Below are 24,481 nucleotides of genomic sequence, written 5' to 3' on the forward strand. Positions count from 1 at the left end.
AGGGGGAAAAAAAAAGAGAGAGAGTCTAAGTAGAAAGCTTTTCCATTGTAAAAGTCACTTAGTTAGAAATGTCTATTAGTTGTTTCTGTTTCTCCATAGCAATTCACATGTAGTCATTAAAAAGTCAACATTTGCCAACTGTTACCGTACAGGTACCACAGATATTTCCTATTTTAAGTATGGGAGGAAACTGGGGTTCTCTGATTTTAATAGCTGCTAGTTCTGTTGACACTTTAAAACACTACGTTTTTGCAAGTTAATTGACATTATTCCTATAGCTGAGCAAGCTTTATTGATTATATTGGTACACAAAGAAAAATATTTTGGGAAGATAAGGTGTTCTGTAGATTGAAGCTTTTACGTCCAGCTGTGTTAATTACAGCTTGTTTGGGAGAAAAAAGAAGAAGAAGAAAAAAATCAATGCTTGCAAAATAGGAAAGTGCAAAAGGCCCTAATCTTTGAGGTCCTTAGACATTTGTGAAAAACTATGAGTGCCCGGAAATCCCACTGAAGGAGAAACAGGTTGAAAATGAGCACAGAAAAGAAAATCTTTTCAGATATGCGTTGTGTGACTCCACTTACATGATCCTTATCACAAATGTTGTATTTTTCATAAAGTCAGGAACATCGCAGACATCAAACCTCTTTTGTTTTAATTCTTCTCCTTTTTGTTTATAATCCTATCACTATTTCCAGAACATTACTAGCAAGCATACTTCCCAAGCTGCCAAGGACCTCATCTCTGCCTGACACAGACCAAAATGAGAGTTGAAATATATATGGGAAACAAATGCTGAAAGAGTCATTCCTATAGTAAAAATAATAGTTTGTGTAACCTCAGCTACTTATTCCTTTATTTTTTATGTGAATAACTTTTCAACTGCAAAAGTGATAGGATACCAAAAATTTGTGGAACAAAGGCAAGTGTTGGACAAAAATTACTGCCATTCCATCAAATGAGGAGTATTTGAGATGTGTGTTAGTAACAGGTCTTTACTTTTTTAATGCCTATTTTTTTAAATTATATTTCATTAGCTTGATGAGTTGCTTTCTTAGGTATTGAAATTACCATTTTTTTTATTCCATTGATGAGATATGGAGTGCTGCACATAGCAGCATAGGTATAAAAATCATTAGCATCAGAAGGAGTGTATAGGAATTTATTCATGCAATAATGAGTGTGCTACCGGGTAGCAGATTTATTCAGACAAAGTGTCTCCGTGTAGTGTTTTGGGGTCAGACAATGGTTTTGGTATGGTCTCATTTTTTCTGACCCAGTACTGCAGTCAAACCTTTTTTCTTCTGCTTCGGGAGGATTGCTTGCCACCTCTGAAAGTTTCTCACTGCCTTTTCCCAAAACTTCCGTTTGCTCTACAATGACAACCACATGAAAGATAAGCCTATGCATTTTTTTTTCTTTTTATGATTTTACAATTCAATAGATGTCTTTGCTCCTTTTCTAGAATGTGTCAGGTGCAAACAGATAAAAGGCTCTTGTATTCAAGAATCTCCTCTCTTTCAAACCTAAGTCCTTAAGAAGAATGCTTCTCCATTGATCAAGTATCAGGACTAAATTATTTGCTCTGCAACTTGGTTATTGACTTTATTGAATAGTAATTACATCTATAACTTCACCAGCTGTTTGTAGCGAATGTCTGCATGTGAAAATCAGGTGCTTCTTAATGTGGCTCTTTGGCTGGCTCCTCTCCACCTGCCTGATGAAACAGCTTTTGTGCAGTATAGATAACTCAGCTAAAATGTGAAAAGCTTGATCATTTTCAATAGCAATTGGGTTTATCACAGCATCTCCTAGAACATGCGGGAAAATAGTAGTTATCTGTGTGTTTAATCTCCATTAATGTACTCAAAATATATTGTAAAAACAGCACAATCAACACGTTTCTTCTTGTTTATTGGAGTATGGCCCCAAAAGCATCAGACTTTTGAGTTTGTCCCCACAAAACTAGTGCTAGCCCCAACCTGGATCAAAACGGAATCATTCAGCATCCAGCATTCCTTTGTTTACTCTGTTGGGTTACTAATTCTCACCCTTGTCTCCTTTTGCAAAGTCATAACATACTCGAGAATTAAGGTTGAATCTGCTTCAAGTGTGTTTGTCAATACCATTTCCAGAACTTGCATCCATAGTGCTTTTAAAAAGGACCGTGATGAGGCATCATTCTACTTAGCCTTAACATTTTAGCAAAATGATGTAGTCAAGCTTCAATATCATGAATGCTTTGGATCATATAGTATTCAAATAATTCTAATTTAATCTAATTTAATTCAAATTTAAAGAGTAATTTTATTTTCACATTTATGTGTACACACATGAATCTATTTTGTGAGTACGGTGCAGTGGCCCATTTTAAAATTAAGACTGGTCTGTATTATGAATAATTACAAGGAGCTCATCAACAAGGTTTCTAGATTCACAGGAGATTTCAATGACATTCAAATAAGATGCAAACTTTTAATGTAGGAAAGCTAATTTTCAAACGTGGCCATATGAGTGACATTTTGAGAAAAGGAATCTGTGAGCCAATTTCAGCACCCAGTTATAGGAGTTATACATCCTATTGAATTCTCCATGGATAAATTTTCAAATGCACATAAAATAACACACAAGAGCCTCACTGAAAGTGAAGTGGGATGTAGGTTCCTAAGTAGTTAAGTCACTTTTGAAAATGTCTTAAGACATTAGGTACTTTTGAAAATTTTACCCTGTGTGTGAAATATGGGTTCACAATGGCATTTTCCATTACAGATAGAATTTTCAAACAATTTAGGAGCATATATCCCATTAATTTCAGACAAAGGGTAAAATTTTCAAAAGTGCCTAATGTCAACTGAAATTAATGGGATGGATGCTCCAAAATCACTTACGTCCTTTTGAAAATTCCATCTTACTTGTTCATCTCTAAATACTCTGTTAAGAGCACAGCGGACTATCACAGGTGAATATGAAATATTTTGATGTTTAAATTCCATAATAAATTGTGTTTATCATTTGAATTTTACTGAAAATTAGTTATGAGAAATGAATAGTATGCATCAATATGCACTCTTTGAATGAGAGATACATGGAAATCACTACATGAAATAAAATGTCTTTAGGAACATTACACTACACATTTAATATTATTAGCATCATAAATGCCAATTGATTTTTTTATTTCCTTATATGTAAGTGAATTTAGTGCCTACATCAGACAGACAGTCTTGAAGACTGAAATATTCTACCTATGTGCAGAAAAAATGCAGCACAAACAGCAGTAGTGCAAGCTTTCAAACAAGCCTATAAATGTGTCTCAGCAATGACCTGAAAAGACTGCTGTTAGCGGAGAGCAGATACCGAATACAATACCTACACTTTAGCCTTCCTTCTGAAACTGCAAGGTAATTCAGTCATGATATGGACGCCAACTTTCTAGAAGGGGATTGAGACCAGCAATCATCTGACATAAATCCATGAACAGCTATCAGAAAATAATCTCACGGGGCTCAGTCCTGCTCAGTGCTCAGCACTCCAGCCCTGATCCAGCAAAGCACTCAAGCATGGGCTTAGCTTTCAGGTTTGAGTACTGCTATTGACTCCTATGAAGCTATTAAAGGGCTGAAGAGTAAGTTTGTGGTTAAGTGCTTTGCTGGATCAGGGCCAGCGTGCACAGCACTGTTCAAGTTCAAGCCTTTCGGCCTCATCTGAGCCATCTTCACCAGGAGGCTGGAGAAGTTGAAGGTTCTAACTTCTATTACCAACTCTCAGCCATTCAGCCTCCTAGTGATGGTGATTTTTTTTGAATACCATTTATAACGGTGGTGATGATTTCATCATTAACATGTATGGAGGATTATTTATCATTATGTATTGCTGTACACCCACTGGTCAGATATATAGGTGGGATTCTTCAGTACTACAAGCTCTGCAAGGATGGAGAGCATTGGAAATCAATATTTAATGGCTTCAGTAGCTCTTCATGGTTTCCAGGGTGCAGGAGCCAGTGCATTACATCTTCCTTGTCTCATGACTCACTTCCTCTTGTGGAGACATTGCTTACGTAGACTATTAGACATTAAGAAATCATATTTTTGTTTTGCCTCTGGGCTGATGGCTACACTGCAATGGGACACAGAAAAACTGTTGTCCAGAATACTTCTTCTGTGGATTTGGCTTAGTAGAAATAATATACATTAATTATGCAGATGTTCCTCTTTACTGCAGGTTGATCAGCTGTTTAGTCGGAGTAAATACAAAATCCTTCCTTGTGGAGGTTTAGGGCTCACTTCCACCTGCACCATTTTGGAATTTTACATGATATAAAATGTGGTTTCTCAATTAAAAAACAAAACAAACACAATCAATGGACAAAATTCTGTTTTCAGTTACACTGATGTAAATCCAGAGTAACTCTATTCACATTAATGGAATTATCCCAGATTCACACAGCTATAACTGAGAACAGAGTTTTCCCCAGAATGTATTAAAAATGTGCAGTTCTTTAGCCTGTGGGTGGATAAGCAGTTTGAGCAAAAGAACCAATTCTCAGTTCTCCTCCTCACACCAAATTGCATATCAAGAATTTGCATAAGAATAATAAGCATTCTAAGCTACCTTTGAACTTCACCTGTGGTTTCATGAGAAGTATAGGTAAAAAAAACACTTTGACATCTTCTAACTCAACTAGTACAAAAATACATTGTTATTGACATTTTAAAATTTGCCTATAGGTTAATCAACTCTTTGAGATGGAAAACATCTTCAGAGTTTCCACAGTGCAAGTAAAAGTCCTATATATGATGTTGTTAGATATAAGCAATCTAGGACTTTTATTTGTTGATACCAAAGTAGAATGGGTGAGAGAAAAGTCAGGTAAATGAGGGTGTTTGGTTTTGTTTTGTTCGTTTTCATTTTCAACAAGCATGAATCTCTAAATCAGTGGTTCCCAAAAATTTTACTAAGGCACCCCACGAACTGCATTTGTCTTTTTGGGACACCCACCATTACATCTATATATAGGAAAAGGGGAGGGGGAGAGAGACAATTTACTTTTTTAAAAAAATCTGTGCAACAGAAATATTGATTTTTGGATTAATTTGATAAAAACATTACTGTAGCCAACATACCACAGTATTGTGTTCAGTTAAACCAAAATTAGCCACTAATTCAAACATGAAAGAAAAAAAGAAAAACAGCAGAATGTGCTTTCCACACTGCAAGACCTGTTCATAATTAATAAGAAGGACGTCATTGAGTTGCTTTGTATATATTTAATTTTGGGGCAGTTTTGGAGGTGCAGAGTCTGAGATCATTTTCAACAAGAAATTTGTTGTATAGTTTGGTCTTAATTGTGGTCAGTGTGGAAAAGCTGGTCTCAGCTCTCTAGACCCCTGTTCCCCCTTGCTTCCCAGCCCCATGCCCCTTGTCAGCTCCCCTCACCCCCTTGATCTTACTCTCCCAGCCCTGTTCCCTCCTGCATCCCAGACAACACCTCTCCCCCCACAATTGGGCTGCAATCACCACAAGGCTATTGACTGTCCTCTGGCTGGCTCCAGCTACTTCCTCCAGGCTTCTCCTGCCCAGATCCCACTCCACATACCACTGCCTGCTGCCCCAGGCCAGCAGAAGTGAGAGTACTGGGGGAGCACTTCCAGGACATGCACTGGGTGGGTAGTGACATGGGAGGCAGTGACAGGCACTGCAGAGGTGGAAGAGGGCTTGAGGTGTCTAAAAAGTTGGTCCATGGCATAAACATAAATATTGCTATCACATCCCGGATGATCCATTTGGAACCTTCCCGCAAACCACTGGTGGGTCATGACCCAATATTTGGGAAACACAATCTTAAGAGAAACATTTAAACCTTTCATAGTAAACTAAAAATTATAATACCACCTAACTCCTATATAGCACTTCTCATCAGTAGACCTCAAAGGATGTCAGTATCATTATCCCCATTTTACAGATGGGGAAATATACCCCCTTTGATTGTGTATCCAAAATAATCTTCCATTAAAGAATGACAAGCAAACTCAACAGGACAATAATGGCGCATCCATCTCAAATATGGGTTATATCTGCAACCAAAAAAAGAAAACTTTTAGCATTTTCATTTGCCTTTGCAGTTTTACTTCTGAAATGTTCGATATATTTTTTTCCCTCTAGGGACCAAAATATTTCAGCCTTGACAAGAACATAAAAAAACACAATAACTGTTATATTGGGTCAGACCAATGATCCATCTAGCCCAATATCCTGTCTTCTGACAGTGGCCAGTGCCAGGTGCTTCAAAGGGAATGAATAGAACTGGCCGTCATTGAGCAATCTATCCCCTCTCCTCCACTCCCAGCAAACAGAGGCTAGGGATACTCAGAGCATGGTGTTCCATCCCTGACTATGCTGGCTAATAGCCATTGATGGACCTGTCCTCCAGGAACTTATCTAGGCCTTTTTTGAACCCTGTTTGTAGTTTTGGCCTTCACAACATCCCCTGGAAAAGAATTCCACAGGTTGACTGTGTATTGTGTGAAGAAATACTTGCTTATGATTGTTTTAAACCTGCTGCCTGTTAATTTCATTGGGCAACTCCTGGTTCTTGTGTTATGTGAAAGAGTAAATAACATTTTGTTATTCACTTTTTCACACCAGTCAAGAGTTTATAGGCCTCTATTATATCCCCTTAGTTGTCTTTTTTCCAAGCTAAAAGTTCCAGTCTTTTTAATCTTTCCTCATATAGAACTGTGCCCTTCTCTGTATCTTTTCCAATTCCAATATATTTTTTTGAGATGGGATGACCAGATCTGTACTCAGTTTTCAAGATATGGGCATGCCTTGGATTTATATAGAGGTATTATTATATTTTCTGTCTTATTAGCATATGTAGCATATTTTGATGAAAAAAAAACTGTTATTGAAAATGTTCTGACATGCTCTCGTCCCGTGCTTTCTCATGATGTATATTTTAAGATATTTTCTAGAAGTACAAAGCCTGCAGCGAATAACAATGTCAACGTTGTCAGGTTATACTGAAGCAAGAGCTTTGACTTAATGTAGCTCACTGATGACAGAGTGCATATTTTAAAATAACAACAAAATAATGTTAGCCAGCTGTGAGCCTAATGAGCTAAAACAAATCCACGTTCTTCAGGTACAACTACAAGAGCTCATTCATCAGAGCCTGTATCTTTGCCAAATGGCTTGACTCTGCTTTTGAATGAACAAGAGAAATATGAAAGCTCTGCTGGTGTTGCTTCACCCGCACATAGACTTACAGAGAGGTGGCATCATCATTTCTCCAAAGCGGAGAGGTATCTAAACTTTATCTCAACTTATGGAGAGTTATATTGAATCTGTGATACAGTGATTTGTAAAATACGTATGTCAGTATATAAGTATAACAAAAGCACCTTCTGAGAATAAGTTTTGTTCTAATTTACATGAAATAATAGCACAGTTGTGGATAAAGGAGCAACATTCCTTCAAAACAAAGATGGGCTTTTGAAGATGTGATTTTTAGCATGAGGAGCAAAATGCAGTAAAGGACTTGCTAGTCTAAGAAAGTAAAATAAACTGAAACAAAACCTCAGTAAAGTATTTAATGCCATACTCTAAAGGGATGTGGGTAAGTGTCAGAATTAAGCTAAATTAGTTAGAATGTCCATTTTTTTTCTTTTTCATGCTGATGAGCTATTTAGCTTTGCTCTGACACTCTCTTTACTTTACAAAGTCTTTTTTCTCAGTATTTTAGTAGTAGAACAACAACATGCTATCATCAACATGGAGAGTCACTGCCTGACCTCAGGACATTTTTTTTTTTTGCATTTAAATACTGGAAGGTATATTTTATGTTAACGAAACAGCCAGGTTATGGAGAACTCATAAATATGCATATTCTTTTTCTAAGGATTTAGTTCAACTAGACTGTGCTATGACATAAGCACCTTCTCCTGAATATTGAAAGCACCTTTTACCAAAATAGCATAGCAAATTCCAGCTTTACTGAACATTTAATATACGTTGCTGGCAGCAAGAAATTTTTTTAGAGGGATTTTGACACTTTGGAGTTAACATTAGGAAAGTCTTTAAGTGTGACAAAAGAAAACAAGGTTGCAATTCTTTTAGAAATCTTATAGAAAAATACAAAATCAAGCCATGAAATCTTAAATTCAAGGAATAAACAAATGAGATTTATTTCATGCTATACTTTACTTTGCAACACTTGTGATATTAAAAAAAAAAAGACACCAATCTCTTCCACTGTGTGACATCCATTGTTAAGCAGCAGAATTAATTTGGATGCACTCTAAGCATTAAATCCTATTGGATTATGGAAAGATAATTCCACGTTTTTATTTTACTGGAAACTTTATTTGACATTGAGATCAGCCAGATAAAAGGAAAATCAAGGGCATACATTTTAAGTCTGTTAAACTGATATGTCTTTCAAGAAGACTTAAGGAAAGTGTCGTCCAATAGAATTTTTATGAAGATATTCTCACAGAAGTGATATGGAAGGGAAAAATTAGCATTTAGATTGAGGTATATTGAAGAGCGAGAAATACAGCAAACTTTGCAAGCATTCTTCTTTTTTTGATAGGAAGACTTCAGTGGTGAAGGTACAATGGTCACAACTTAAGATATTTAGGGCTCAATTATATGTGTTTGCAAAGCTCATTCATGCTTTGGAAGAGGATGAAGCATGCTGTCCAAGCAGAAGTAGCAGAGGGCAATGTGCCTATAAAAGACATAATGCCTTCTGGGCCCAGGGGAAAGAATCCCTCAGTACTTTGTAGCTGTGTCAGAGGTGAAAACATACCCATCATGCAGGGATGAACTTAGTCTCATCCATGCCTAATTTAGATAAGACTCACCCCCTTTGGTCCTTAGCACAGCTGCCAGCATTACTGACCTTCCATTTGTGCCCCCTTGTGCTAGGACCTAATTTATGCCTGCCTCCTGTAATGTGTGCACTACATGGGGTAAAAGGCTCTTTGTTACACATGGATGCACCCAAGAAGGAGGTAATTAGCTCTTCTAATCCTGTCCGGCTTTCATTTATGATAAATGGGTGAAACTATATCCCTGTGCAAAGTCCTAGAAATAATCCTTGAGCCAGGTAACTATGGGGTTTCAAAGGGAACGGTATCCTCCCCAACAATTCAGAAGGCAGGGACAGAGTATATGCACAGTTGGTCTGAGCCATTACTATAACTCAGAGAGATGGGGCAGAAGTTTGGCCTTCTTAAGAGGAGTTTTTAGCCAGTGAATAGTTCTTGACCTAATGATCACATCCCTGTGTAAGAGAGACCCCTCCAACTGATGCAAAAATGATATTATTAAAATTATAACTTTTGATTAGGTTGTTACAAATATGTTTGCATCTTTATTGACTATTAAGATGTAGTTGTAAGTATGTTATAACCAGGATGCTTGAAATATAACAATAGATATTACGTTTAGCTAGTTACTTTGCAACATATTAATGTTCATCAAAGGAATTTTAAGAAGTTTCTGTCTCATCACCCAAGGACAAGAAATGCCAGGGAAGAAAATCTCAGCCTCACATATTTATATTCACTTATTCGTTATTGAAATTTGTGCTTTTAACAAAATATTTAACAGAAGTTTAATTGTCATAAGAAAAATTGTAACTCTAAGGAATTTATCTCAAGAGACAAACCTAAGAATGTCTTATCTAGATTTGGACATCTCCTTTTTATACTATTTCAGCTTGATGCAGAGTTAACCCTTATTTCAAGAGGACAAACTATGTAAAACATTCATGTTTTAGGGACAAGACCCCACTGCAAAAGGAATGTAGGGTGTTATCAGAGTAATAAATCTAAGTAAAGCCACACAAAGAATTCTAGAAATAGCCTAGTTGAAATTAATTTTATAATTACTCTAAAAACTTCATTCAGAAAAGCCTCTAGGAAAAACATGTGTATTTGGAAATGTTTTAATTATCTTGATATTAGAGAAGAATATCTTAAATTTAATTTTGTTTTGATGAGATTCAGGTCTATGCAAGTATTCATAGAAGCAGCAAAGGTTTCAGAGAGCCTGTTTCCAGTTTAAAAATTCCTTTTGTGTTTTCTAACTTCTTTAACTGCCCTGCTAAAACTTAACCAGCCTTGTTGTCAGACTCTGAGTAATGCTCTTATTTCTGAATATAGCATACTCAGGATATTTTATTATCTCTTTATTTAGAGTAATAAACCACACACACATACCCCAGAGTGCCTCAGGATGCATATACAAACATCAAAATAAGCACAACAATACAAATGTAAATCATGATTACTTACTTTTCAGAGCTCTCTTAGGCCTTCATTAGTTGGTCCCTTGTGGGAATCCTTCTCAAATTATTGTATTTTATTTTTTAAATCCTCAGCTTCATCGATCTACAAGGCTGAGGTCCGCATAGTTTCCTTAATGATGACCCATCTAATGAAAGCTGGGATAGCATCCCAGAGATTTCCATCTCTATAGAAAAGTGGTTAAAGAACAAGTTAATTTTCATTATGTGGGAAAATTCTTCATCCGTTGAAAAAGAAAATGTTCTGTTACTGATTTTTTTTAAATTCTTCCTCTTGTGGCATGCATTCATGGAATATAACATAGGCAGCATTCATTCTCCACCTCTCTGACCTTAGCTGATTAATTCTGCTGATGCCTGTTTGCTGAGGGTGAAATTCTCATCTTCCATCCAAGAACAATGGGAACTGGGCTTCTTGCAGGTAACTCTGAAAAAGAGGACAGTTGGACTAACTGTAGCCAATTAACACAATGGCTGTCCATGGAGCTCTAGCACAGGCCACAGCTTCCATTCTAGCTTCTGGGGTGGTTTGTAGCTGTTCTTCCACGGCCCCTATGCAAAGTCTGAGGGCCACTGGAGCTGCCTACGTACAGAAATGTGTCAGACAAAAAAAAAAGGCAAAATAGCATTCTTGGCTCCTATTTCACCAAGATGTGTTTAAATTATTTTATAAGCCTGTTAGATTAGGTATTGATTTTAACATGTTTTGGCCCAGGTTTAGCTAATACCTAATGTTCTCTGACTAGACCTAATGAAGAGGGAAATTAAGTTAAATACATCTTCTTGTATGATAGCACAAGAAACGGACCCTGAGTCTTGTGGGAAACTTACCCTGAGTGAAAGCAGTTGGGGTGTGCCCTGGGGGAATCTGCCAGGCACCAGCAGTTTTAGTCAGTGAAGGCTTTCTATGGGTCACCCTGAATCAACACATTCCCAGCAACCCAAGCCACTTCCATTGCTGTGCTGGCTGGCTCTGGGTCCCCTCAGCAGAAGTCATATTATGGGGAGTGCGTGCCCCCACTCTCATCCCTTTAACAGATATTCTCCTTCAGTGGCCCTGGGCTTGGGCTGTATCAGCTTCTGACAATTTAACCCAAGGCCAAATCTCTGTCACTGACTAATTTGATGTTTCCCCTGCATGTTGCAATAAAATATCAGTATGATACCTTCAGGGTCTCCCTGTTCCCTGTCAATTTTCCTTGTGTAATGGCAGGAGAAAATAAAGAATATAGTTTACTTTTGTTTTGCTCTCTTGAGAAAAAGCATGACCTAATCATGGAAAAGGAGGGGTAGGGGGAGACAATTTTCACCTTCTTTTAGAAGACAGCCTGCTTATAACAAAAGATTTTGTTGTGCTCTAGGTGACAAAACGTTTATTCCTTCCCATACAGGGCCAATTTCTGATACCACTTTACTGAGCAGCACCTTATTCCACAAATACTGCCTATGGTGGGGCGGTGCCCCACTCCCAGGCAAGATTGGGCTGAACCAGGCCTGAGAGGCTGTGCAGACCTGCAGTCAATCAGACAAGCCCTGGGGAGAGCCAATCAGAGCAGGGAAAGAATCAGCCAATCAGGGCCAGGCTAGGCCCTATATAAAGGCTGCCCAGGAGAGATGTGGGGAAGGTCTGTCTCCTGAGCTAAGGAGCACAGCACAGCACAGCACAGCACAGCACAGCACAGCACAGGCTCCGGGGAGCAGAGGAGAGCTCCAGCTGATACCTGTCAGACTGTGGGCCCTGACCAGAAGGGCCTAGAGGGTGCAAGGAGCCAGAGAGGAAGTGACCCAGGGAGGACAGACAGATGAGGGGAGAGAAGGAGGGTGGAGAGGCTGCTGCTAGAGGGTCCCTGGATCGGGACCCAGAGCAGTGGGTGGGCCTGGGTCTCCCCCCTCCACTTCCCACTTGTACTGCACCTGGCTATGGAGGAGTGGCTGTGACAAACTGCAACCGGCCCTTGAGCAAAGGGGCTAGCCTTTGGGGGTTATGGTTGGCCACTGCAGCAGGGGTGACCTGGAAGACTGCTGGTAACCTCCCTCCCTCCCCTCCACCCCCGGAAGGGGCTGAGACCAGAGTGCTGGAAGGCAGTGTCCTGAAGTGGCTGCAGAGTGTCCTGCAGAGGATGCTGCCGAGCAGGGAGCCACGCAGGTCCCAGGACAGCAGAGCGGAGACAACAGATGGGACACCACCAGCAGAGGGTGCCCTGCAGAGGACAGAGCTAATTCCCAGATGTGCCAGCGGGAGGTGCTGTGGTGGTGAGTCCCAACCCCGTCACACTGACATGACTATTATGGACAAATATTTGGGAACAATCTGCAGAGATATGGACAATTTGGCAGAAAGAACAGGTGGTATCATTTTAATAAGAAAGAAAAATGATCCTGGCAATTAATATCTGCAAATTTAAGGAAAAATCTAGACATATATTAACTGAGGGGGAAAAGTCATAAATCTAGATATTGACATTCTTGTACTGAATGGCACATTATTTTGCAATTACTCCAGCTGGTTCTGGTATTTTACCACGCAAGTATTCTCTTTTAAACCAGCGTGACTAAGTGCAAAGTAAAATACTACTCACTGTCAGGGCCAAACTAATGCAATCTGGTGCCCTAAGCAAAACTCACCCATGCACCCCTGTTATAGCCCTGCCACTCCTTGAGGTGGTTACAGGTTTCATATAAATGGGTAAAGTCCACTCCTCTGAGCTATTGCTTCAGGCTGTCTCCAGGCTCGGTTATATGTGGTGCCTCTTTATAGGCTTTTCTTTGCATCCATGAGGATGAGAATTTTTTTTTTTTTTGGTTAAATGAAAGCTGAGATTCTGATTTTATCATGTAATTCCAGCAACTGAAGCCGTAGGTATGGGTCTAGAGTGCCTATCATAGAATCATAGAATATCAGGGTTGGAAGGGACTTCAGGAGGCCATCTAGTCCAACACCCTGCTGAAAGCAGGACCAATCCCCAACTAAATCATCCCAGCCAGGGCTTTGTCAAGCCTGACCTTAAAAATATCTAATATCCAACCTTAACCTCCCCCACTGCAACTTGAGACCATTACTCCTTGTTCTGTCATCAGCTACCACTGAGAACAGACTAGATCCATCCTCTTTGGAACCCCCTTCAGGTAGTTGAAAGCAGCTATCAAATCCCTCCTCATTCTTCTCTTCTGCAGACTAAACAATCCCAGTTCCCTCAGCTTCTCCTCATAAGTCATGTGTTCCAGTCCCCGAATCATTTTGGTTGCCCTCAGCTGGACTCTTTCCAATTTTTCCACATCCTTGTTGTAGTGTGGGGCCCAAAACGGACACAGTACTCCAGATGAGGCCTCACCAATGTCGAATAGGTGGGAACGATCATGTCCCTCGATCTGCTGGCAATGCCCCTACATATACAGCCCATATACAGTGTGCCATTGGCCTTCTTGGCAACAAGGGCACACTGACTCATATCCAGCTTCTCGTCCACTGTAACCCCTAGGTCCTTTTCTGCAGAACTGCTGCCTAGCCATTCGGTCCCTAGTCTGTAGCGGTGCATGGGATTCTTCCGTCCTAAGTGCAGGACTCTGCACTTGTCCTTGTTGAACCTCCTCAGATTTCTTTTGGCCCAATCCTCTAATTTGTCTAGGGCTCTCTGTATCCTATCCCTACCCTCCAGCATATCTACCTCTCCTCCCAGTTTAGTGTCATCTGCAAACTTGCTGAGGGTGCAATCCACACCATCCTCCAGATCATTAATGAAGATATTGAACAAAACCGGCCCCAGGACCAACCCTTGGGGCACTCCACTTGATACCGGCTGCCAACTCAACATGGAGCCATTGATCACTACCCGTTGAGCCCGATAATCTAGCCCACTTTCTATCCACCTTATAGTCCATTCATCCAGCCCATACTTCTTTAACTTGTTAGCAAGAATACTGTGGGAGATTGTGTCAAAAGCTTTGCTAAAGTCAAGGAACAACACGTCCACCGCTTTCCCCTCATCCACAGAGCCAGTTATCTCATTATAGAAGGCAATTAGATTAGTCAGGCATGACTTGCCCTTGGTGAATCCATGCTGACTGTTCCTGATCACTGTCCTCTCCTCTAAGTGCTTCAGAATTGATTCCTTGAGGACCTGCTCCATGATTTTTCCAGGAACTAGAGGTGAGGCTGACTGGTCTGTAGTTCCCCGGATCCTCCTTCTTCCCTTTTTTAAAGATGGACACTACATTAGCCTTTTTCCAGACGTCCGGGACTTCCCCGGATCGCTTTGAGTTTTCAAAGATAATGGCCAATGGCTCTGCAATCACATCCGCCAACTCCTTTAGCACTGTTGGATGCAGCGCATCTGGTCCCATGGACTTGTGCTCATCCAGCTTTTCTAAATAGTCCCGAACCACTTCTTTCTCCACAGCGGGCTGGTCTCCTCCTCCTCATGCTGTGCTGCTCAGTGCAGCAGTCTGGGTCAGCTGACCTTGTTCACGAAGACAGAGGCAAAAAAAGCATTGAGTACATTAGCTTTTTCCACATCCTCTGTCACTAGGTTGCCTCCCTCATTCAGTAAGGGGCTCACACTTTCCTTGACTTTCTTCTTGTTGCTAACATACCTGAAGAAACCCTTCTTGTTACTCTTAATGTTACTCCTATGCCTTAATCCATCCCTGCTCACTACAATAAAGCCCCATTAACTGGGTTATTGAGAGAGAGCCTGGACAAAATCTCTACAACATATTATTATAAGGAGAAGAAAAAGATAGACCGAGTCTAATAGGGCTTTTCCATATTCTGTGTTATAATTTTGGGAAAGTTTTTTATTTATTTTGAAGTTCCCTTTTTCTTATTATGTCTGCAGAGGGCCCCTAGCCACAGGGAAAGTAGCACTGTTCAGCAGACCTGGTGGGGAAATAGCACTTGGAAATCCCATGCAAGGGGATGCAACCCTCTTCTGTGCTTGCAGAGCTCTCTTCTGTGGCATTTCCATAAACCAGGTCAAAGAATGGGAAAGATCATGCAGGTGCATCCACAACTATATGGCTCCATGATGTATTCCTCCTGAATAAAAGGAGTGCAAGTAATGAAGACAGTATAGCAACCCAGAGGCTTGGCACAGGATGGGTAAGATCTGTCTTTCTAATGCATCTCATTATATGTATTCCTTTTTACTTCCTTTATTATTGTTGCTACAGCACAGCCATCATAGGTAGCCTAAAAATAAATATCCGAATGAAACCAACCAAAACAAAAAGTAACCTTTTTTTCTCTCTCTCTCTCTCATTCTTATATATATATATATATATATATATATATATATATATATATATATATATATATATATATATATATATGAGAACATCTTTGTCCATCAAAGAACAAATAATTCCTAATGCATAATGATTTTGTCTTCAATAGAAGTAGGAAAGAAAAGTAAAGAGAGAAAAAGAAAAGAGATGACTGGCAAAAGTGGTAGGAACAGCAAGCAAAGTATTTTGGCTAAAGCTTAAAATGATACCAAGATTTAGCTGAAATTTCAAGCAGTTGCAGAGATATTGGCATGTAACTAGACATCAGCAATTTTTGAAGAAAGGGAAATATAGTTACAGATGGCATACATTGAAATACACTAAGCTGGGATAGATGAAGACTACTTAAACCCATGCAAGAAAATTGAAACAATAAAATCTTTTGTGAGTCTAACATTCCATTCACTCTGGAGAGAATGTTTCAGATTATTCTGAATGTGTCTCTGAGTATTGTGTATAATGCAGTGTGATAAAATGAGTTCCAATGATCCAATTAAAAGAGGTTAAGATCATCATTGATATGGATTACTCCTTAAGGACCTTCTCATTTTAATTTGCACATGCAAAGTGGTTTAATTAGTAATTCAGCATAATTTTTAAGTCCACTTTATGCAAATATTGGTCAAATGTAAAAGTACTTTCAAGAATTCAACTACAACAAATTAAGGGTGATGTAATTTTTTTTTTTTTTTGGTGTGTGGTTTGTTTGGGAATTTTTCTTTGTAAGATTTAAAGAAACTCTAAGCCAGTACAGAAACAGTGATGGTGATTTCGTAGGCAGCAACTAGAAGTTACAGAGAAAATGATTGTTATGAATCATAAAAAAATAACTCTCTCCAGATACATGTAGTGGGCCAAATAGTACAGCTGCAGAAGGCCCACAGTGTGCCTTCAAAGCCGTGTTTCCGCTGTGTGGGGGCTTGAGAAGCAAAGAGCCTACACAAGAGAACTTAGCACGGCAGGCCGATGTACTCAGGCAGCAAACTCTGCAGTGACTCTTTCTTCAGAGAAGTACCATGGTGCAGGAACTGGGAGACTGTGGGCATGGTAGAAAATGGCCAGCATGTCCACTCAGTGAATCACAACTCTATGTAGGGGCAATGTGGCCGTCAGCAAGCAACACTGTAGCTATAGGAGATATAACAGTAGCTAAAGTCAAGTTAACAATATGCACCATCCCACCCAGTGGGTTGGATAGGAAGATTCCTTCTCTTCTGCCATTCAACACCCATATAGTTTTTATGATCCTTTTACTCAGACTCTACCTGGAGTATTAGAATATAGCCCATATTGCACAGTTACACAACCATATATTACATCCATCCACCATTGTTGATTTATTAAACTGCTGCTTATATGATAATAGATGTATGCAATAGGGAACTATAATTAGAACCAGATCGACCCCAATGCCTGCCTGAATTATCTGCACTGCTGCATATACTTGGAATCTAACATCCGTCTTTTGTATACTAGAGTTGCTTTGGCATTTGTGAAAAAGAGAACAAACTAAGCGGTAAGAGGCAAGTTATATAAGCTCTTAGGACGGTGTACAACTGTTAGCAGATGGACTAAGCCACAAGCGGTGCTTCTATTGTTTCTGGATAGTAATACTATCTTTGTTCTCAGTACAGCTATTGAATAGGTCATGGCAAAGTTATTGCCTTCCTATCTACACCAAGTACACTCTTCCCTGTCTCTCCTAAGCATTTTCTCTCCATGAATATTAATAGGGAAAGTCATACAGAGCCTGTTTATTTTGATGCCTTATATAATTTCTGGAGGTTGCATCGTGCCTTCGTTGGTTTGCTTACTACTAAATAGCAGCAACAGAAGTGTTTTGTTCGTTTTTCCCCTTTTAAACACATGATTACTATTTTCGTGTCTAGCCTGAGAATGATAACAGCCCTACACACACACAGAAAGGCTTGCTGAGCAGGAGACGGGAAATGCACAGCGCACACTAGTCTTAACAACACACACAAAAATGAATGTGGGTATTACAGCAACTGCTAACATGGTGCAGCTACATCATTGGCAACAACAGTATATGCACTGCAGTAGATATGACTCAGCACTGTTTATCACCATGCCAGGTAAAGTTACTCTGAGCTGATTTTCATTACATGGCGGTAAAAACTCCATAAAGCCCTAACAATGCTAGCAATTTAGAACCAGTGCACCTGCATCATTGCTGGCGCACAGGTACTAATTTTCTAGTGTAGATGCACCCGCTGTTGGTTGCATGATCCCTGAACTCCTGCTTATAAAGTCCACACAATTTGATGGAGGCAGGGGGAGAAGAGTTCATTTGCTATCTGTTAGTTCCGTCTGCCAACTCTTGTTCATGTGGACTTTAAAAGTCCCTAAACTGTCACTGATTTAAATGTGACTGTCTGGAAAAAAGAATTTTAATTTTCAAAAAAACGCTGCAGTTTTGGAATTTGTTTATGTTGTGGTGTGGAATGGAATGGAGACCTTTCAAACTGTTTTACAACAAAAAACAACTTTCTGAACCTCTTCCCTGCCATACCACATGCATTGATTTGTACACTCTAATATATTATCATTATAGTACTGAGGCTACACCTCTTACTCACCCATACTGAAAAGTCACTATTGATTTTACGTTTGGCCTCAAAAGAAAACTTTGAGATCCTGAAATGTCTTACCAGGACATGTAACTTTCCAAAGCAGTGTTCAAATATGGAATAATGTGATAAATGAATGGCCAATTCACTCTGATCGATTGGCTGCCTATAGGAACGCTGCACAAAATCTTTCAGGGCTCAGTAAATATAGATATTGATAATGACAAGATGTAGATAAAGACAATGCCATAGACAGAGAAATACATCTATAGTTATAAAACTTGGCCAGACAACTGTTACATTATCCATGGAACTGAATCACTGTCCTGGCTGCTAGCCCAGGAACCAGATCTTGCCGTTTATAAGAATGGGTCAAAATGTCATAATAATTGTTTTCAATTCTCTCTAACCAAGTCCCCATATTTATTTTTATCAGCTAAATGTACATTTTATTGATTTAATTCGGTGGGACAAGATTCAGTCCTGGGTTACAGAGGTTTACGGTAGTATATCTCAAGGTGGAGGGGCCTGGAAGTAGAAAAATCTGCATAGAGTGTCATTATGGTGGATCAAGGGGCCTTGAATCTACCTCTTGACCAGTGAGCAGGGTTATAGACAACTAGTACCAAGATAGCCAGGGTGGCTTGAGGATTCAGACTAGGGTAGCCTGACTGGTGGGGGTCCTATAGATATCGGACTGAAAATTAAGGCTGCTAACCCCAGCAGAATCTTTGAAAGAAGACAGTGATGTTATAGTGATTTTTTCTCACACAGAAGTATACTTCCCCAATGAAGAGCTGTCAGAGGCTCACCTGAATCTGTTTTTAATATAGCCCAACATTTACAGACCTGTAAACTAGAATCTCAGCATTCACTTTAAGTAGTCTGAACCTACTCAATAATTGTCATTTTGTACTGAGCTCATGTCATAAATATAAAGGGAAGGGTAAACCCCTTTGAAATCCCTCCTGGCCAGGGGAAAGCTCCTCTCACCTGTAAAGGGTTAAGAAGCTAAAGGTAACCTCGCTGGCACCTGACCAAAATGACCAATGAGGAGACAAGATACTTTCAAAAGCTGGGAGGAGGGAGAGAAACAAAGGGTCTGTGTGTCTGTGTAGAGTCTGTCTTTGTCGGGGATAGACCAGGAATGGAGTCTTAGAACTTTTAGTAAGTAATCTAGATAGGTACGTGTTAGATTATGACTTCTTTAAATGGCTGAGAAAAGAACTGTGCTGAATAGAGTAACTATTTCTGTCTGTATCTTTTTTGTAACTTAAGGTTTTGCCTAGAGGGGTTCTCTATGTTTTGAATCTAATTACCCTGTAAGGTATCTACCATCCTGATTTTACAGGGGGGATTTCTTTATTTCTATTTACTTCTATTTTTATTAAAAGTCTTCTTGTAAGAAAACTGAATGCTTTTTCATTGTTCTCAGATCCAAGGGTTTGGGTCTGTGGTCACCTATGCAAATTGGTGAGGCTTTTTATCCAACATTTCCTAGGAAAGGGGGGGTGCAAGTGTTGGGAGGATTGTTCATTGTTCTTAAGATCCAAGGGTCTGGGTCTGTAGTCACCTAGGCAAATTGGTGAGGCTTTTTACCAAACCTTGTCCAGGAAGTGGGGTGCAAGGTTTGGGGAAGTATTTTGGGGGGAAAGATGCGTCCAAACAGCTCTCCCCCAGTAACCAGTATTAGTTTGGTGGTGGTAGCGGCCAATCCAAGGACAAAGGGTGGAATATTTTGTACCTTGGGGAAGTTTTGACCTAAGCTGGTAAAGATAAGCTTAGGAGGTTTTTCATGCAGGTCCCCACATCTGTACCCTAGCGTTCAGAGTGGGGGAGGAACCTTGACAGCTCACAAACTTAGTTCTTTACTAAAGGGATATACAAATAAATAGAATGTACAATTACATGAATAAAGAAGAAATTAATCAGTCTTCATGGTAAGCCCTCTAGTTTGCCTACGATAAACAAGTATACCAACTACAGTGGTTTTGCACTATTCCAATTTATTCACACAAATGCAATAGTAAACATAACTAGTATATAAAGCATCAGATACATATTGTACCTTGACACTAATTCATACATAGGGACAGATATCCCATTGTCTGACTTTCACATTTTTTGGTTGACTGATAAGTATAAGAGTATCTTACTGTGATGGTAAATTCTGTATATTCAGCGCTGTGCTGCTAATTTCCCCTTGTATTTTTATTGTGTAAGTTAAATAGACACTTGAAGCTGACATAACTCTTAGAAATGAGTTATGCAGGTTATTATTGTTAGCTATATCCATGACATTCCTGTGTTTCAATGAACTTAAATTGTTTGCAACCCATTCAGGTTGAATATTTATAACTACAGTATCTGTGTAATAAAACCAAGAATGCATCAAAACCTGAAAGATCTTGTGTTTTTATTACAGCAATCTTAAGAGTGCACTGTCATTCTTTAAATGAGTTTTTTAAAACTTTTAAAAAAATAGTTTTCCTATTAATCATTTCACCACAGAAACGTAAAACTGAAAATCTCTTTGCAAATTAACCTTTTGGTATTTATGCAGCTGTCTTTCTTCTTATTATATATTACTTGTATTATCATAGCACCTATGAGTCCCAGTCATGGACCAGTACCTTATTGTGCTAGGCACTGTACAAGCAAGACAGACAGACAGTCCCAGTCCCTAGCCCAAAGAGCTGACAATCTAAATATAAGACGAGACAACAGATTGGGATGCACAGATAGATGGAGTACAAGGAAACAAGAGAGTACTGGTCAGCATTGTAGGCAATGGTTTCTTCTTGTTGCTTCTTTGCATAGAGAATGAAGTCCATTTACTGTCATCCTGGATGTCTCTTCACATGAGCAAGCCTGGCATCATTAACAAGTTCATGCCCTGCTCCACAATCCTATGTGCGTGCATCCCCTTTTGTACCATTTTCTTCCATCTGTGCATTAAAGGAACTGGATATTTTTGTCTGTCCTCAAAATTATGTAAATATTATTAAATATAGTGCTATTGCTCAGCCACTGAAGTCCATTGCAAAGTCCCCATTGACTTCAATGGGAGCAGAACTGGGCCTTTGTCCAGTATGTATAGTAATGGTTAATAAAGGCATTAGTGAACACTAGGTTTAATCTGTTTATTTGGTTTATTTGCACATGACACATGGAAGAAGGTCCAATTTCTTCTACCCTCTCACCTTCACCTCTCTTCTAATCCCTCTGAGCCAGACTATGCTACCATTACTCACAGTGAGTGGTACATTTTTCTCTATCTTTGTAGAGTGGAAAAGGCAATTGATGGACATGGGTTGAATGCACGGATAAGGAGTTTAAACTTTTTATATGCTTAACAAGAGGAAGGATTTGGCGAGGAGAGGGATGTGGACAGATTGATGGGTAAGAAAGATAATTTTAAATAGTTGTATTTTGGATGGACGGTATGTTACTGATATGGGAATAAGGGAGGCCCCAAAGCGCGAGTCTGCTCTTTCCAACTGAAGAAATCTCTACATTTAAAATTGCTTGACAATGGCTCATCATCATGTTTAAAGAGATTTCCAACTTCTAGTGCACTTAAAGAAACAAACAATGCACACATAAGTGACTTCGTTCAATCACCCAGGCCTAAAACTGAAAATAGTTTTAAATTAAATGTAATCGAGGGTGAAATCTGGCAGATGCAATACTTCTGAGTCCAAATTTTTCTACATAATAGTTCACTCCTGAGTATAATCTGTAGTAAAATATGAGATATGATTTTTACATGCTCTAATCTATACAAGATAATGAAAGATATTAAAAATTAATTGTATTTAATAAAATTTCAGTTTTACATGTCCCCAAACCCCTGTCCAGCTTGCTTATTTGCTTCCATGCTAAATACTGTAAGCTAAAGCAGTAAAGTGAGTAAGCTTTCCAATATGCAAAAGAAACATTAATAAACTGGATTTATAAAGAAGCAATAAAGGTCACACATTCTTCAGAGATGCAAAAAAAAGTGTTGCCTTTAGTGAACTCAGGAGAGTCTTATATACCAATGATTGCCAACAGGTATAGTGAAAGGAAATGCTGACTGTTTCATGTTCACTGTACTGAGTGCTGATCCATAAAGTATAATGAAAAGCCAAGGGAAAACAAGTTCAGAATTATGCACTGAGAAGTAAAATGACTAAATTACCACTATGACTGGACTGGTAAAATTTAATCCATTTCCTTTTTAATTATAAGAAATCATTTTCAGGTTTGCAGATTTTTGTTTCCATGAACAAGTTGCATTTTTGTCCTTTTCTTTCAATTGGAAAAGAAAGTAATTGCAACATTTATTTCTGCAAAGCAATGTTTTGTCACAGTGAATAGTATATAAACTACTAATTATGTCAGGCAATAATGCTGCAAAGTTGCAGAAACATATATTTGCTGCTACTAAGAAGCTGCAAGGAGCATGCCATGACAATGGGACAAATTCTGCCTACACTTCCATAAGCTCAACTCTCATTAAAAGTTCTTCATGTGTATAAGGAAGAATATGGCCTTATCCATTGAACATTTAACCACCTTAAATTATTTACCTATCTATTTGTTAATACCTTAAGTTATACAGATAATATTAGAACACTTTAAAAACTTTGAAATGGCTTAGAGATTTCGATATGAGCAAATGTAAAGCAATTCATTCTAGAAGGCATTTTTTTCTTATGGCTTTTGGCAAGCATCTGGAGGTTTCTCACATTTTCTTGACACTCAGCAGTAATCATCCATTGACATGAGGTAAGCCAATCCCACATGAAGCATTTTCAGTGACACCATCGTGTTAGACATTAGTAGACTTTGGCCCTTTTTTTTCCCCTTTTTTTCTGTTTTTACACATTTTTCCTAATCCGATTGGAGATTAACTCATGCTGATCCAAACATCCCCATTGTTTAGTGGGATATTAAATGAAGGGTTTTGGTTTGGTCCATTATTCAGAGAAGCCATTTCTGATTTTCCCCATATTTCAAGACAATTCAGACCTAGGTTTTCAGTTTGGACCTCTTTTTAAGATGATTGCAAAATTTGGAAATGAAGTTCGGGGGAGGATTTTCCCACCTAAAGGTTCAATCACTAAAGTTTATGTAACTGACAGGGTTTGATATTAGACACGCAATAAAGAATAAGTCAACAATTGCACAAGTGAGTTACTAAGGGTGGGATTCACAAGAGGCATTTAGGCACCTGACTCCAACTTTTAGATGCCACTGGCTCCCAAAGCCCCTGCTCAGTAGCTGCCTAAACCTATATGCACCTAAATTTATAGATGCCTTAATTTCCAAAGTTCCTAAGGCTTTTAGTGCTGGCCATGCACACAGATGTTGAAATAGTGACACTGCCCAGGGGAGTGATAACCACTGGGCTTAGGGCCATAAGGAGCACCTCCTCCTCCTCCTCCTCACTTTTTCTTGAAAAAAGACTAATCTGGTTTAGACAGCTAACTCTAGAAGAAGGTTCATGGATGTGAATCCCTCTGGCCTTGAGGGGCCAGATTCAGGCCATATCCCTATGGCCAACATTTCTTATTCGCTTGCTTAGGTGACTCCCCTCCCAGCTTGCTGGCTTTGGTGAATTCCCTTCCTAAATACTTAAGTGTCCCCATACATTGGAGAGGAAACTGGTTGCCTACTTTAGGGTTGTGAATTCCACTAGGCAGCAGGGCACCTAAATGTTACCATTGTGAATCCTACCCAAAGCCTCTAGAAAGATACAAATGGCTCAAATCCTTGGAACCTATGGAGCTGTTGAAACTATAAGCACTATATAGAATGAAACTGCTACATCATGAACTTCAGAACAGAATTAGGGGGGTATATATATGTCAGGATAATTTATCCTAAGACTAAGAACTTTTTGTTTATAGATATAGCTTGTGTGTCCACCTACATCTATGTATTAAAAACAACTTGATAACCATCTATCACAGCTTTTATATTTATTTATATAGTAATACAAGTATTGCAAAGGCAGTAGGTTATCTGCTCTATTTTCCCTTAACAAATGGAGGGGGGGAAAGAACTTCCCACTGCAATTACTGGAATCAATACAAGTACAGAGGCAACCTTTATATAAGACTCCCATTGAATCTCAGCCTTACTGCCACTTGTTTACTCACATATTTTCATTCGAAAAATATAGCTAAAAGGAACAACATATTACAGTATTATACAGATGCCATAACAAAATATGATCGGGGAAACAATAGAAACAAAATGAAAAATGGCAAGGGTTTAACAACTTAGAACTGGCCTTACACA

General features: G+C 39.1%; 1 long non-coding RNA gene across 1 annotated transcript in view; it reads right to left on the minus strand.

The window, feature by feature from the left end:
- Positions 1 to 10,450, minus strand: part of LOC125643082 (uncharacterized) — a 516,356-nt gene extending 505,906 nt beyond the window's left edge. The window contains exon 1 of the long non-coding RNA XR_007358581.2: positions 10,306 to 10,450. This is a non-coding gene — a long non-coding RNA (uncharacterized LOC125643082). The remainder of the gene's footprint in view (positions 1 to 10,305) is intronic.
- Positions 10,451 to 24,481: the final 14,031 nt, after the last annotated feature.

Source organism: Caretta caretta, chromosome 9, assembly GCF_965140235.1.
Source record: "Caretta caretta isolate rCarCar2 chromosome 9, rCarCar1.hap1, whole genome shotgun sequence".
NCBI classification, from domain to species: Eukaryota; Metazoa; Chordata; order Testudines; family Cheloniidae; genus Caretta; species Caretta caretta.